This window comes from Leptonychotes weddellii, chromosome 3 (genome assembly GCF_054177405.1).
Source record: "Leptonychotes weddellii isolate Sample4059 chromosome 3, ASM5417740v2, whole genome shotgun sequence".
Classification (NCBI taxonomy): domain Eukaryota; kingdom Metazoa; phylum Chordata; class Mammalia; order Carnivora; family Phocidae; genus Leptonychotes; species Leptonychotes weddellii.
The window spans coordinates 52,594,464-52,607,288 of record NC_138371.1 but is presented as its reverse complement, the minus strand read 5'-3'; the positions used below and the strand labels follow the sequence as shown (position 1 = coordinate 52,607,288).

Below are 12,825 nucleotides of genomic sequence, written 5' to 3'. Positions count from 1 at the left end.
GTTAGCCTGGTGATGGGTATTAAAGAGGGCATGTATTAAATGGAGCACTGGGTGTTATATGCAAACAATGAATCATGGAACACTACAGCAAAAACTAATGATGTAATGTATGGTGATTAACATAATAAAATAAAATTTTAAAAAAAGCATATATAGTCTACTAGACACTCACTGTAGATGTAAAAGAGACACACATAAGCTGAAAATGAAAGGATGGAAAAAGATTTTCTATGCAAATAGTAACCAAAAGAGCAAGGTTGACTGTAGTTATTATATCAGACAGACTTTAAGTTAAAAATGGCCACAAGAGACAAAGTCATTATATAATGATAAAAGGATCAATTCACCAGTAAGATATAACAATTATATGTATATATGTTCCTAACACCATAGCACCCAAATGTATGAAGCAAACATTCACAGAAATGAAGAGAGAAATAGACAGTAACGCCATGTTAGTAAAAGATTTCAATAATGGATAGAACAACCAGAGAGCAATAAGGAAAGGGAGGGCCTGAACAAAACTACAGACTGACAGGACCTAACAGACATATACAGAACACCCACTCAACAGAAGCAGCATATATGTTCTTCTCAAACACACAGAGAATATTCTCCAGGATATATTACATGCTAGTGCACAAAAGAAATCTTGACAAATTTAAGAAGATGGAATCATACCAAGTATTTTTTCCAATCACAGTGGAATGAAATTAGAAGTCAACAGCAGTAGGAAGATGGGAAAATTCACAAATATTTGGAAATGAAATAACCTACTCTTGAAAAGAAATCACAAGGGAAATTAAAAAATAGTTTGAGATAAATAAAAACAAAAACACAAAGTACTAAGAGGGAAGTTTACAGTAACAAACACCTACATTAAAAATGAAGATCTCAAATCAACAACCTGACTTTACACCTCAAGGAGCTAGAAAAAAAAAAAAGAAAGAAATCAAAGTTAATAAAAGGAAGGAAATAAAGACTAAAACAAAGATAAACAAAATAATTTAAAAACTGAAAATCAATGAAACTAAAAGTTGGTTTTTTGAAAATATCAACAAAATAGATAAGCACTTAGCCACACTAAAGACAGACATATAGGCAAATGGAACAGAATGAAGAGCCCAGAAATAAACCCTCATGTATGTCAAATGATCTTTGACAAGGGTGTCACAATGGGGCCAGGATGGTCTTTTCAACAAATGGTGCTGGGAAAACTGGATATCCACATGCAAAAGAATGAAGATGGACCTTTATCTTACAGCATATACACAAAATGGATTAAAGACCTAAATGTAAGACCTGAAAATATAAAGCTCCTTAAGAAAGCATAAGGGAAAGCTTCATACAGTGGAACAGGCAATGATTTCTTGGCTTTAACACCAAAAGCACAAGTAACAAAAATAAAAATAGACAAAGGGGACTACATCAAACTTAAAAACTTCTGCACAGCAAAGGAAGCAATCAACAAAGTGAAAAGGCAACCTATGGAAGGGGAGAAAATATTTGCAAGCTGCATATCAAATAAGGGGTTAATATCCAGAATATAAAAAGAACCCATACAGAGCAATTTAAAAAATAATAACCTGATTAAACAAAGGACTTGAATAAACAGTTCTCCGAAGAAGATATACAAATGGCCAAGAAGCATATGAAAAGATGCTCAACTTCACTAATCAGAGAGATACAAATCAAAACCACAATGAGGTATCGCCTTATACCTGTTAGGATGGCCGCTATCAATAAAATAAAATGACAAGGGTTGGTGAGGATGTGGAGCAATTGGAACCCTTGTGCAATGTTGGTGGGATTGTAAATGGTGCAACCACTATGGAAAACAGTATGGAGGTTCCTTAAGAAATTAAAAATAGAACTACCACATGACCCAGCAATCCCACTTTTGGGTATATAGTCAAAAGAACTGAAAACAGACTTCCAAGAGATATTTGCATATCCATGAACACTACAGCATTATTCACAATAGGCAAGATGTGAAAGCAACCTCAATGTCCATCAAAGGATGAAAGGATAAAAAAAAAATCTGAGCCAAATACAAAAGGCAAATACTGCACAATTCTACTTACAGGAGGTATCTAAAGTAATCAAACTCATAGAAACAGAAAGGAGACTGGTGATTGCCAGCAGCTAGGGGATAGGGAGGAAGGGAGAGTCACTCACTGTTCAACAGGTACAGAGTTTTGTCACGCAATATGAAAGAGTTTAGAGATCTGATGTACAACAGTGTGCACAAAGTAAGCAATAATTTAATCTACACTTGAAAATGAAGAGGGTTAAAAAATACATGTATTTGTACATAAATGTAGTTCAGGAAAATGAGGGTGTGGATTAGGAGTACCAAAAAGACAATCCAGTGAGACATTTTAGTAACTGCTCTTTCCTGAGTAAATCCAAATATAGTCCTTCATACAAAACAGCAGAAGCTATGATTCTTAATCTATATACCGTACATGTGGCTATTTGAAAACAGTCATCCCTATCCGCGGCAGAGGAGGTTTCTGAAATCTTAAAAGATACTACTATAATGAAGTATACATGAAGTTTCCATTTTCCCCTCTGAGCAACTGATGGAAATTGTTTATTTTTATTGACAGTGGAAAGTTGAAGGTGTATTATATTTTCAGTCAATAGAGGCTAAAAATGAGTATGACTGAAATCTAGACATTGAAACATTTCTGGTACAAGGGGAAAATGAAAGGCTTCACCAATTAATTAAAAACAACACCTATACCGGACTCTAAAACCACATGCATGAATGTTTACATGACATTTATAAAGTCCTTATTTTTGGCTTCACTATTTTTTACTCATATAAGTTGGAAAATTAAAAATTAAGTTAAAAATAAGAAGTCACTAAAGCCAAATCTAAAATGAAACAAACCAACCATATTCTTTTATATATGATCTTCCTTCCTTCCTTCCTTCCTTCCTTCCTCCCTCCCTTCCTTCCTTCCTTCAAATCTAAAATGAAACAAACCAACCATATTCTTTTATATATGATTTTCTTTCCTTCCTTCCTTCCTTCCTTCCTTCCTTTCTTTCTTTCTTCTTGCCTGCCTGCCCCAATAGCGTATAAAGAACCTGGTTTATATTCCTGAGATGGAACTGGATACTGCTACAAAACTCATTAACTTCCCTCTATATTGAATATAACAAAGATTAAGTTTGTAAAGGAAAAACCCACAAACCTCTTTTCTTCACATCTTCATCTGTGTTCTCTTTCTTCTTCCCAATCAAAAGTACATACTTGATTTCCTTCTGTTTTCAAGATACATCGTCACCTACTTATCATCTCTTTCTAAACTTTGTTGGAAGGTGACATTTGGCTGGGGCAGGGAGTGCAGTTTAATTAGGTGCAGGAATTTAATATATATCTGCTTTTAACATCACTGTACTTAATTCTACTTATCAATAAATCTTCAAAACTCATTTGTTGGTCAGCTGTCAGGCTCAACTAGTTAAATTCTAATGTATATCACCAACTATAATATCACATAATGGTATAAATCATACTTTACACTACAAATGTCATATCAACATTCAAATCACATATATACTTTAATAAAATGGTTTATAAATAAATATGAAAAAATAGGAGAGGGAAAAGGGAAGCAAAGAAAGATATTTTCTTTTCCCATTTTCTTTCGATATATTCTGGCAAATTCTAAAATTGGTGTGTTATGAAATTCTGAAATCTGTGTTCTGGCAAATCTGACTACAAAAAGTTGGATAATTTTTTGGAACTTTGTGCTTATTCAAAGAATCTTTCTTATTCAAAATGGATCCAATTTCTGAAATCCACTGAAATTTGGAGAATGGAAAGATAGTTTTTCTTGAAATAATAAACACTTTGTATACTTACTGAATTTCTATTATTTTGTACATTATAATCTGAGAGAATACGCATTCATTCTTCTGTATTTTGGCAGGGCAGAAGCGTATTGTTGAGCAACTGGCAGGATAAATGACGGAAGATCAATATTTGTCTTAGCATCATGACAAAATTATTTTAGAGAAAGAAATCTGTGTGGGGGGTGGGTAAGTGTGTGTGTGTGTGTGTGTGTGTGTGTGTGTGTGTGTGTGTGTGAGAGAGAGAGAAAGACATACATATATATGTACTTCTATTTTGGAAAGAAAAAACCCCACATAACTTGATAAAAAAAACCACAGAAATAACTGCAGTGGAACTGAAAGCTTACTGGATGAAATAGCTCTGGCAACCTACAGAGAACAGGCTCCTCTGAACTGATCACAAAATATTCTCTTCTGGGATTAATTCTTCTGGGATCAATAAAAGGAGATGTGTAGTGAGGCGGGCGGGTGGCAGGGTGGAAGGAAAGAAAACCCAGCTTTTACTATTTCTCAAAAGGAACAACCTGCCTCTAACTAAGACAAAATCTGACAAAAACTTCTTCATCAGAGACTGATAGTCTTCCAATATCTTATTGTTAAGCTGTTTAATATCTTCCTCCATAACAGACCCTTCACCCTTTAGCTGTGAACCTGGCTCCCTAATTTGCTGACCTCGTTTCTCAGCTTCCTCTGCCTTGCTTTTAGGAGCAGCCAATGAGAATTAAGTGAAAGTGGTATGAATCTTCACCCCTTCTGCCTTATCAGCTGGAATGTGGATGTGAAGTCCGGTGCCACCATAAGATGAACTGGGAAGCCACACACAGGAAAGCAACAGGATGGAACTAGTCTGGATCTCTCACCTTGTTAAAAAGGGCCACACCAGCCTCAAAATACCTCCAGATTTCTTGAATGTGGGAGAAAAAGAACCATCTATTTTGTATAAGGAACTGTCACTTCTTATTCAGTTACTTACACTCAAACCTGATCCCAGTTCTCATTCCCCACTGCACAGAATAATCTACTTTTGTTTCTGTTATTTGGGAATCCTCTCATTTGAGGTCACGTTTTCCTGGGCATAATATAAAATTTTTAAAAAAGTAATACTATCAACAACTTTCTTCCAACAGCTGCCACTAGTGAGCCTTGTCTAAGAATTCTACAACAGTAACAAAATTAGAGCTAAAATAACATGTAAATAGGAAGTCCCTAAAATATTTTCTGCTACCTGAATGTTACCACCCCAAAATATGCTTTCCCTTGTCTGTTATAATAATATAGTAAAAATCAACAGCATAATAATTTATTTTGCTGGGGACCGAACTTGCTTGTTCAATTCCTAGAAAATTCCAGGGGAGTCAGAGCTTTAAGCTTCTTGGCTTGCCCGTGGGACAGGCTCCTTTCCCTCCTACGCTCTGACACTGCGTGTGGTTGCCACCTTTCTCATTTCTTTCTAAATGTGCATTTTAAGCCAGTAGGATCTTTTTTTTGGGGGGGTGGGCGGCCCTTGAACTCATGACCCTGAGATCAAGACCTGAGCTGAGATCAAGAGTCAGATGCTTAACCAACTGAGCCACCCAGGCACCCTGGATCTTTCTGAATGAAAAAGTGTTACGGGAGGCCTAGCAGCAGAAAAATTTTGGTAACTGAAAAGGTAGGCCCACAGGAGAGAAAAGACATGGTACACACAAATTAGACAAATTAGAGTCATGGTATGGATGAGTTTTCAAATCACTGATAATTGGTTTTCAAATCACTGATAAAAATAATAGAAATTATATTTGAATGACAAAAGCAAAGTGAAAGTAAAAACATTAACATCCTATAAATAACTTCTCCTTGTGGCCATGACCCAGTATATGTGTCAACTCTAGAATGCACAAGGAGGTAAAAAATTTGCGTAGTAGCAGTTAAACAGAGAGTAGTCTACACAGGGTCCGGCAATTTAACTCACTGGCTAAATCCAGGCCACTACCTGTTTTTGTATGGCTAACAAGCTAAAATTGGATTTTATATTTTTAAATGGTTACATTTTAAATGGCTATATAAGTACCTACATAACAAAATACTCTCAATTGGCCTGCAAAGACTTTAATATTTACTATTGGATCCTTCACAGAAAAAATTTGCCAGTACTTGATCTACATGACTGATCATGTCTTTCTGACTAATACTTAAGGACAGAACAAATAAATTCAGATTTGAGAAGCTTGTGAAGCTCCACAATACTATAGTCAATATGATGTTAAGAATAATCGCCACAGGGGAGCCTGGGTGGCTTAGTCGGTTCAGCATCCAACTCAAGATTTCAGCTCAGATCATGATACCATGGGTTGTGGGATGGAGCCCTCTGTCGGGCTCTGCGCTCAGTGGGGAGTCTGCTAGACACACTCTCTCACCCTCTCCCTCTCCCCTGACTCACATGCTCTCTTTCTCTCTCTCTCTCAGGTAAATAAATAATCTTAAAAAAAAAAAAAAAAAAGAAAAGTTCCCACAGTTGGAAAAGAAAGGTCTATTGAGAATTTGAACCACTGGTTAGCAATTAGCAAATAAATTTACTTAGAATTATATCTTATGATATTCTGTGAGATGTTAATAAGTGCTATTTGTGGTCAAAAATTAGGAAAATACAGAATGTTGAACAAATACGGTTTGTATGTGTATATGTGTGTTCATTTTGCTTTACTGCAAGACTTCTCAGAGCCTTAAAAAAATCTTCTAGACAGGGCTATAGTATACACCAGTTCCTAAATTTATTTTACTTTACTTCTCTGGCACCTATTATTATCTTGAAGAAAGTATAGATACAATATAGTTTGGGAAATATTTACCTCATATGATACCAAAATAAATTAGCTGGAGATTAAAAAGTTAAATGTATAAGATACATCATAAAATCCAGAAGAGAACCAATTTAACTATCAAATCTCTTGTGGAGTTAGTACTCTCTTGGCTAAAGAAAAATGGAGTTAAGTCATTAAGAAAAAGATTCACTGCAAATGTGACCATGAAAAATTATTTTTGTGTCAAAACCAACAAAAACAGAAAAAGGATACACAATAAATACAGTAAACGGTTGCATATATAGTACATTAAAGAATTTATAGGACAAGGGACATGAACAGGTCGCTAAGAGAAAATATAACAAGTAACTTGCTTGTTTGCCCGCACTAGTGACCCCCCTTTGGCTGTTTTTCCTACTGAAATCTAAAACAAATTCAAACTTGGGTCATATGACAGCCTGGCTTAAAACTTGGCCCAGTTGCCCATGGCCCTTAGGATAAAGAGCAAACTCCTTCTTAACACGGCGGACAGGAAGCAGATGGGGCAGCCTTTTGCCTTCACGCTCCAGCTCCCTCTTTACAACCCCCTCTCCCAGAGCCACAGAGCCATGGTACAGGGTCATTCTCTCCCCATCCTCCCACTCTTTTATCTTAGTTCACTTGCACATATCCTCCAGTTCTCACTGAAGAGCCTTCTTTGACTGCAATTTCGTGGACTTAGATCAGATGCTCCTTTAAATAGTCTTGGCACCTTGCCCTTTCCCTCCACAGCGCACACCTCCGGTTTTAATGGTACAACTGTGGGACAACTGCATTAAAGTTGAACCCTCTGACTACTTGATAAACTCCACAAGGCCAAGGATCTTGACTGTCTTGTTCATCTTTGTACCTCCAGCACCCAGAAGAGTATCATAATAATTTTTAAAAAACAAAGCAACAACAAAAAATACTTCTGAAAAAGTGTAAAAATACTATTTATTTTTGGGACAGTGAGACTATAGGTAATATTTTTCTTTTCCTACTTTCCTGCATTTTACATATTTTCTATAGTGCATGTTCATAAAAAAAAGTTTGATGGACCCACATTTAAATAAGTAGAGATAATAAGTGAACATCAGGCTTTTAAAAAAATTGAGGGGGGTAAAACCTGATCTTATGCAGAATTAATTCAAATAGAAAACCTAGCACATATTTATTGACAAGGTAAATGTTCCTGATGTACAGCTAACTGAAAAAATATCCCATAAAACAGTGTGTATTTACATATGAAAGCCATATAACCATTATATGATTATTTTATGATTTATGAAACCTTGGCAAGTACTAGAATTTCATACACTACAACCTTTAACTGTGATTATCTCTGGGTAGTGAAACTAAAAGGTAAATATTTTTTGCTTTTCTACATTTTTAATGTTTTCTGTTTGAATACATGTTAGGAAAAAACTAATCCCTTTACAAAGCTACTTCTCTTCTGCATTTACATTTTGGTTCACTTTGCAGCCCATTTTTAGGAATACATCTACTTTTTTCAAGTAAGAAATGCCTTACATTAAACTACCTACTCCTCACTGTATCATATCAATTATTTTCTATAGTTTGTTTTATTAAAGCATACTTGACCCGAAGGTACTTCAAATAAACTGGATTATTACACCAGTATTTTTTAAAAGCTCATGGCACTGATAACATGGTATTACATGTTTAAGTAAATTATGCTAGCCTTTTAATCAATATCAATTTTCTGATATTGCAAGCCTTCTAGATTCTATTGTTGTCATGTGAGTTATCACCTACCCTTACATCCAGAAAACTTCTCCAAAAGTGATCATAATCTTAACTAAGAGAAGCAGAAAAACATTTCTGAAAAATTATTCTGCAGAACATTATTTTCCACTTATTCCAAATAGCACAAGGTTTGCAGGAAATGAAACAAAACCATGGTAACCAACTAAACCTATCATGAGCTATCAGATCAAAAGAACACATAGTACATTACATGTCAACGCCTACCAGCAGCATAATCTTTCCCCAGTTCTTTTTGATCCTTCTTCCTATACATGAAAAAAGCTTTCAACCAGTTTTTATCTTTTAAAAAATGTGAAAGCCCCTTTACCAGTATCTACTGTAATTCTCTGACTTTAACCAAGAACTCTGGCTGAGTTTACCTTTAAGAGTCAACCTAATGCTCTGAGATTCAATTAAGAATTACTGGGGTTTTTTTCCCCAATCATTAGCAAATTAAATTTTTTACTTCAATGAATTTTATCATTTTTTTTAAATGCAGGAGCAATAGTTTCTTCATACTAAATCTTCAGTACTGTAAAGATAAAAACACATTCTCACAGGAATTTCTTCCTTATTAGAATCTTACCAGCATTCCAAACTCAAAGGCACAATAAATTAAATCATAACTACTGCACATAATACAGAAGAGCCCCATTTTGTCCTCTTGCGCACTCTATCACCAATCATCAACCCCCATCACAGGAACTGAAGCTAAATCCAAAGAATCTAGCTCAACATGTTCTTAAACTACCAACCATCAGTTAAAAATAAATAAACAAGGTATTGATGGCTTTTGTCAGGCATTAACTGCTTATTACATAACTATTTAGCCAGACAGACAATAGGGCAAGCCTCTGTAAAGAGGAGAGATTATCTTCACTGCTATGGTTAGCCACTCTCTAATAGTGATCTCTTAAAATATTTTCTTTTCTTTTACATAAAAATATATGCATATGTAACATGTCACAAAATAAAATGTATACATGCCATACAAATATGTGTATTTTATGCACAACGAATTTCTGAAAGGATAGACACCTAATTGTGAATGATGTCTTTTCTAAGGAGTGGAACTAGAAGAAGTATGTGGTGGAAAAGAAAGGTAATTTGGCATTATATAAACTTCTCTTATTTGAAAAAAAAATTGTAACCACATCCACGTGTTGGTTTCATAATCGTAATAGATGTAACAAATTACATAAACGCAAATATGCTATTATTTTTATAGATGACTACTGTTTTTCTTTATCCAAGCTCACTACAAAATTATTTTTATAAGTACAAATGATCACCAGATGATTTTACAATGAAATTTTAGCTTAAATAATTAAACTTTATATATACTTGATTTAGCTTTTTTTTGGAGGGGGGTCAAAAGTTAAGGATTAGTTAGAGTAAGTCTTATCCTAAAAGGCTTTAAACAGGGTTGGTAGGCTTTATAAAAATGATAATGTGTTAACTTAAAAATCTTTATTAAAAAATTCAAAAGCTAAGAGTTTACTTTTGTGCCACACTCCCTGTCAACTTATAGAAAGTGCTGCATGGTTTATTGTTATTTTGGATGTTGTTTTTAACAAGTTCTAGCCTCTATTTCTTAGCTTCTTGTTCTTTAGCAAGTTAAGCCTTGGTTTCCTTACCTGTAAAATGCAGAAAATACAATATATACCATGCGGGCTTATTTCGTAGATAAAACTCAGTTTTCCAACCTGTATGCCCTGAATAAAGGTTGCAGGTTAAAAGATACCAAAAATGTCCAGCCTTTTTAAAGGCTGGGAAGGCACGGTGCAGCTGAAGTCCTTGGGCTGGTCATGCTGGGCCACACTAAGGTAAATATGGCACATTTACCTTAGTGTAATGTACTATATTTACCTTAGTGTACCATAGAACATCGTAATTCTCAATGGGTGCCACAATATGAAAAAGTATTGGAAAATACTGAAAGATAATGCACATAAAGTATTTACCATAGTGTCTGCCTGACTCAGGAAATATTCAGTAAATGTTAACTCTTATTATATTTATAAAACTGTTAAGTCCATTAATAAGATATTTATGTATGCCAAATCATTCACAGGAAAGGAGCCACGTTATCAACACATTCTGGGGCAGTATCTGGGGCAACAGGTCTTAAATTAAGAGAACCTGGTAGGTTTTCTACTGCACCTTAGAGTAGATACATAAGTCATATTCCAGTTTCCCTTTACAAAGCAGATAATCAGAGCCAGAGTTACCTCTCTCATATCAAAGTTCCTGTCAATAAGCCCTAAAACATACTTGAAATTCAGCTCCATCCTCAATGAAATGCTCAGTGGAATTTGCCTTATGTTGTGCCTTAAGAATACAAAAACCAAAAATATCCTGAAATCAGCTTTTTTGATTTCTCTACCTTCTGTTTTAAATCCATTGCAATGTATGCATAGTTTTGAGATGGAATTTAAGTTTAAACAGACAGTATACAAGTGAATAAAAGCCATACTGAACATAAAAACATGACAAATGAAGTACCATTCAAGAGTAAGGTGCACATCAAAACCACAATGTGGTGCCACTTTACACCCATTAGGATGTCACACCTACTGTTTAAATCAAAGACATAATAACAAGTGTTGGCAAGGAGTGGAGAAATTGGAACCCTCATACATCACTGGTGGGACTGTAAAATGGTAAAACTACTTTGGAAAAAAATTTGGCAGTTCTTCAAAATGTTAAACATAGAGCCACAATATGATCCAGCAATTTCACTCCTAGGTATGTACCCAAGAGAAGTGAAAACATATACCTACACAAAAACTTGTACACAGCATTATTCATACTAGCATATTTATAGCAATGTTATTCATAATAGTCCCAAAGTGGAAACAACTCAAATGTTCATCAACTGATGAGTGGAGAAACAAAATGTAGTATATATCTGTACATCAGAGTATTATTCAAATATTATAGATTAATAAAAAGGAATAAAACAGTGATACCTGTGAACACGGATGAACCTTGAAAACATGCTAAGGGAAAGCAGTCACAAAAAAACACATATATAATACATATTCCATTTTTATGAAATGTCCATGATGTATAAATCTATAGAGACAAAAAAAGCCAATGGTTCCCCCAGACTGGAAGGGTTGGGAATAAGACAGAAGTGACTGCAAATGGGTATGGAGTTTCTTTTTAGGGTGATTAAATGTTCTAAAATTGATTATGTTGCATAACTTTGTGAGTGCATCAAAACCCACTGAATTGTACAATTTAAATGGGTGAATTCGTATGTTAATTATAATTTAAAAAACGGTTTTTTAAAAAAGAGTAAGATAAAAATAACATGCAAAAGCCAAGCTTGTGAATAAAATTAGGGGGGAAAAGTTACAATTTTGTAATATATAGAAACTAAGTGGTTGCTATAGGTAGAAGTTTCAGAATACTCTTTGGACAAGAGGTATATCTTTTTCGGTCCAACAAAAAATTTAAAAACCCAGAAAACAGGAAGAAAAAAAAATCAGTTAATCAATTAGCCCTTAACTTTTTTTCTCTATCTAATACTTTAACAAGAAGTCTTTTAGGCTCATTTATTAAAAAGGGGTGTGAAAGGGACATCTATGTGGCTCAGTTGGTTAGGCGTCTGTCTTCAGCTCAGGTCATGATCCCAGGGTCCTGAGATTCAGTCCTACATCCGGCTCTTTGATCAGCGGGGAGCCTGCTTCTCCCTCTGCCTGCCGCTCCCCCTGCTTGTGCGCTCTCTCTCTCTGACTAATAAGCAAATAAAATCTTAAAAAAAGGGCGGGGGGTGAAAAAGAGAAAAAAAAGTGGGGAGGGTATCTATCTGAACTCAGCAAACAGAAGAAACCTGGTAGATTTTTTCCCTTCTTTCCCCTCCTCTGCTCCCAGCATTTAATTCTAATTTGTTGACTGAAAATGAGAAATATATCAAAGGCTCTTAACACTCAACCTATATATTTAAAGTTTTCTCTCCCTGTAGACAGTTCACTTGAAAAGCCATTAATCAGAATGCTTGGTGAGCATGGAGTCTGGAAAAACAGAAAGTGAATAAATCAAATGTTTAATGGAATATCTCTCAAAGAGTGTTGCACGGAGAGACTTCATGAGGAGGGTCTCATAATCAAATGAGTTTGGGAAATGCAGTATAGTTTTTAAACAATATTCACAGGCTCTGAGAAGTACTGTAGGAAAGAAATCCAACTGATTATATTTAAGGGCAGGACATTCACGGGGTTCCTCAAATTCACCTCTCTACTAGAGATAGTATTGCCAATGTTGGCCAAGACTCTCCTGTTCCACAGACCCTGAACTCTAGCACACTGTCCTCTGTGAGTTCCCTTTCTATTGCCCCCAACACTGACCAATTCTTCTCCTAACCAATTATTTACATAAG

At 35.2% G+C, this 12,825-nt stretch overlaps 1 protein-coding gene across 4 annotated transcripts in view; it reads right to left on the bottom strand.

Moving 5' to 3' along the window:
• The window catches only part of CHN1 (chimerin 1), a 193,041-nt gene that overhangs the window by 101,392 nt on the left and 78,824 nt on the right, over positions 1-12,825 (bottom strand). The gene's annotated exons all lie outside the window — the stretch shown is intronic.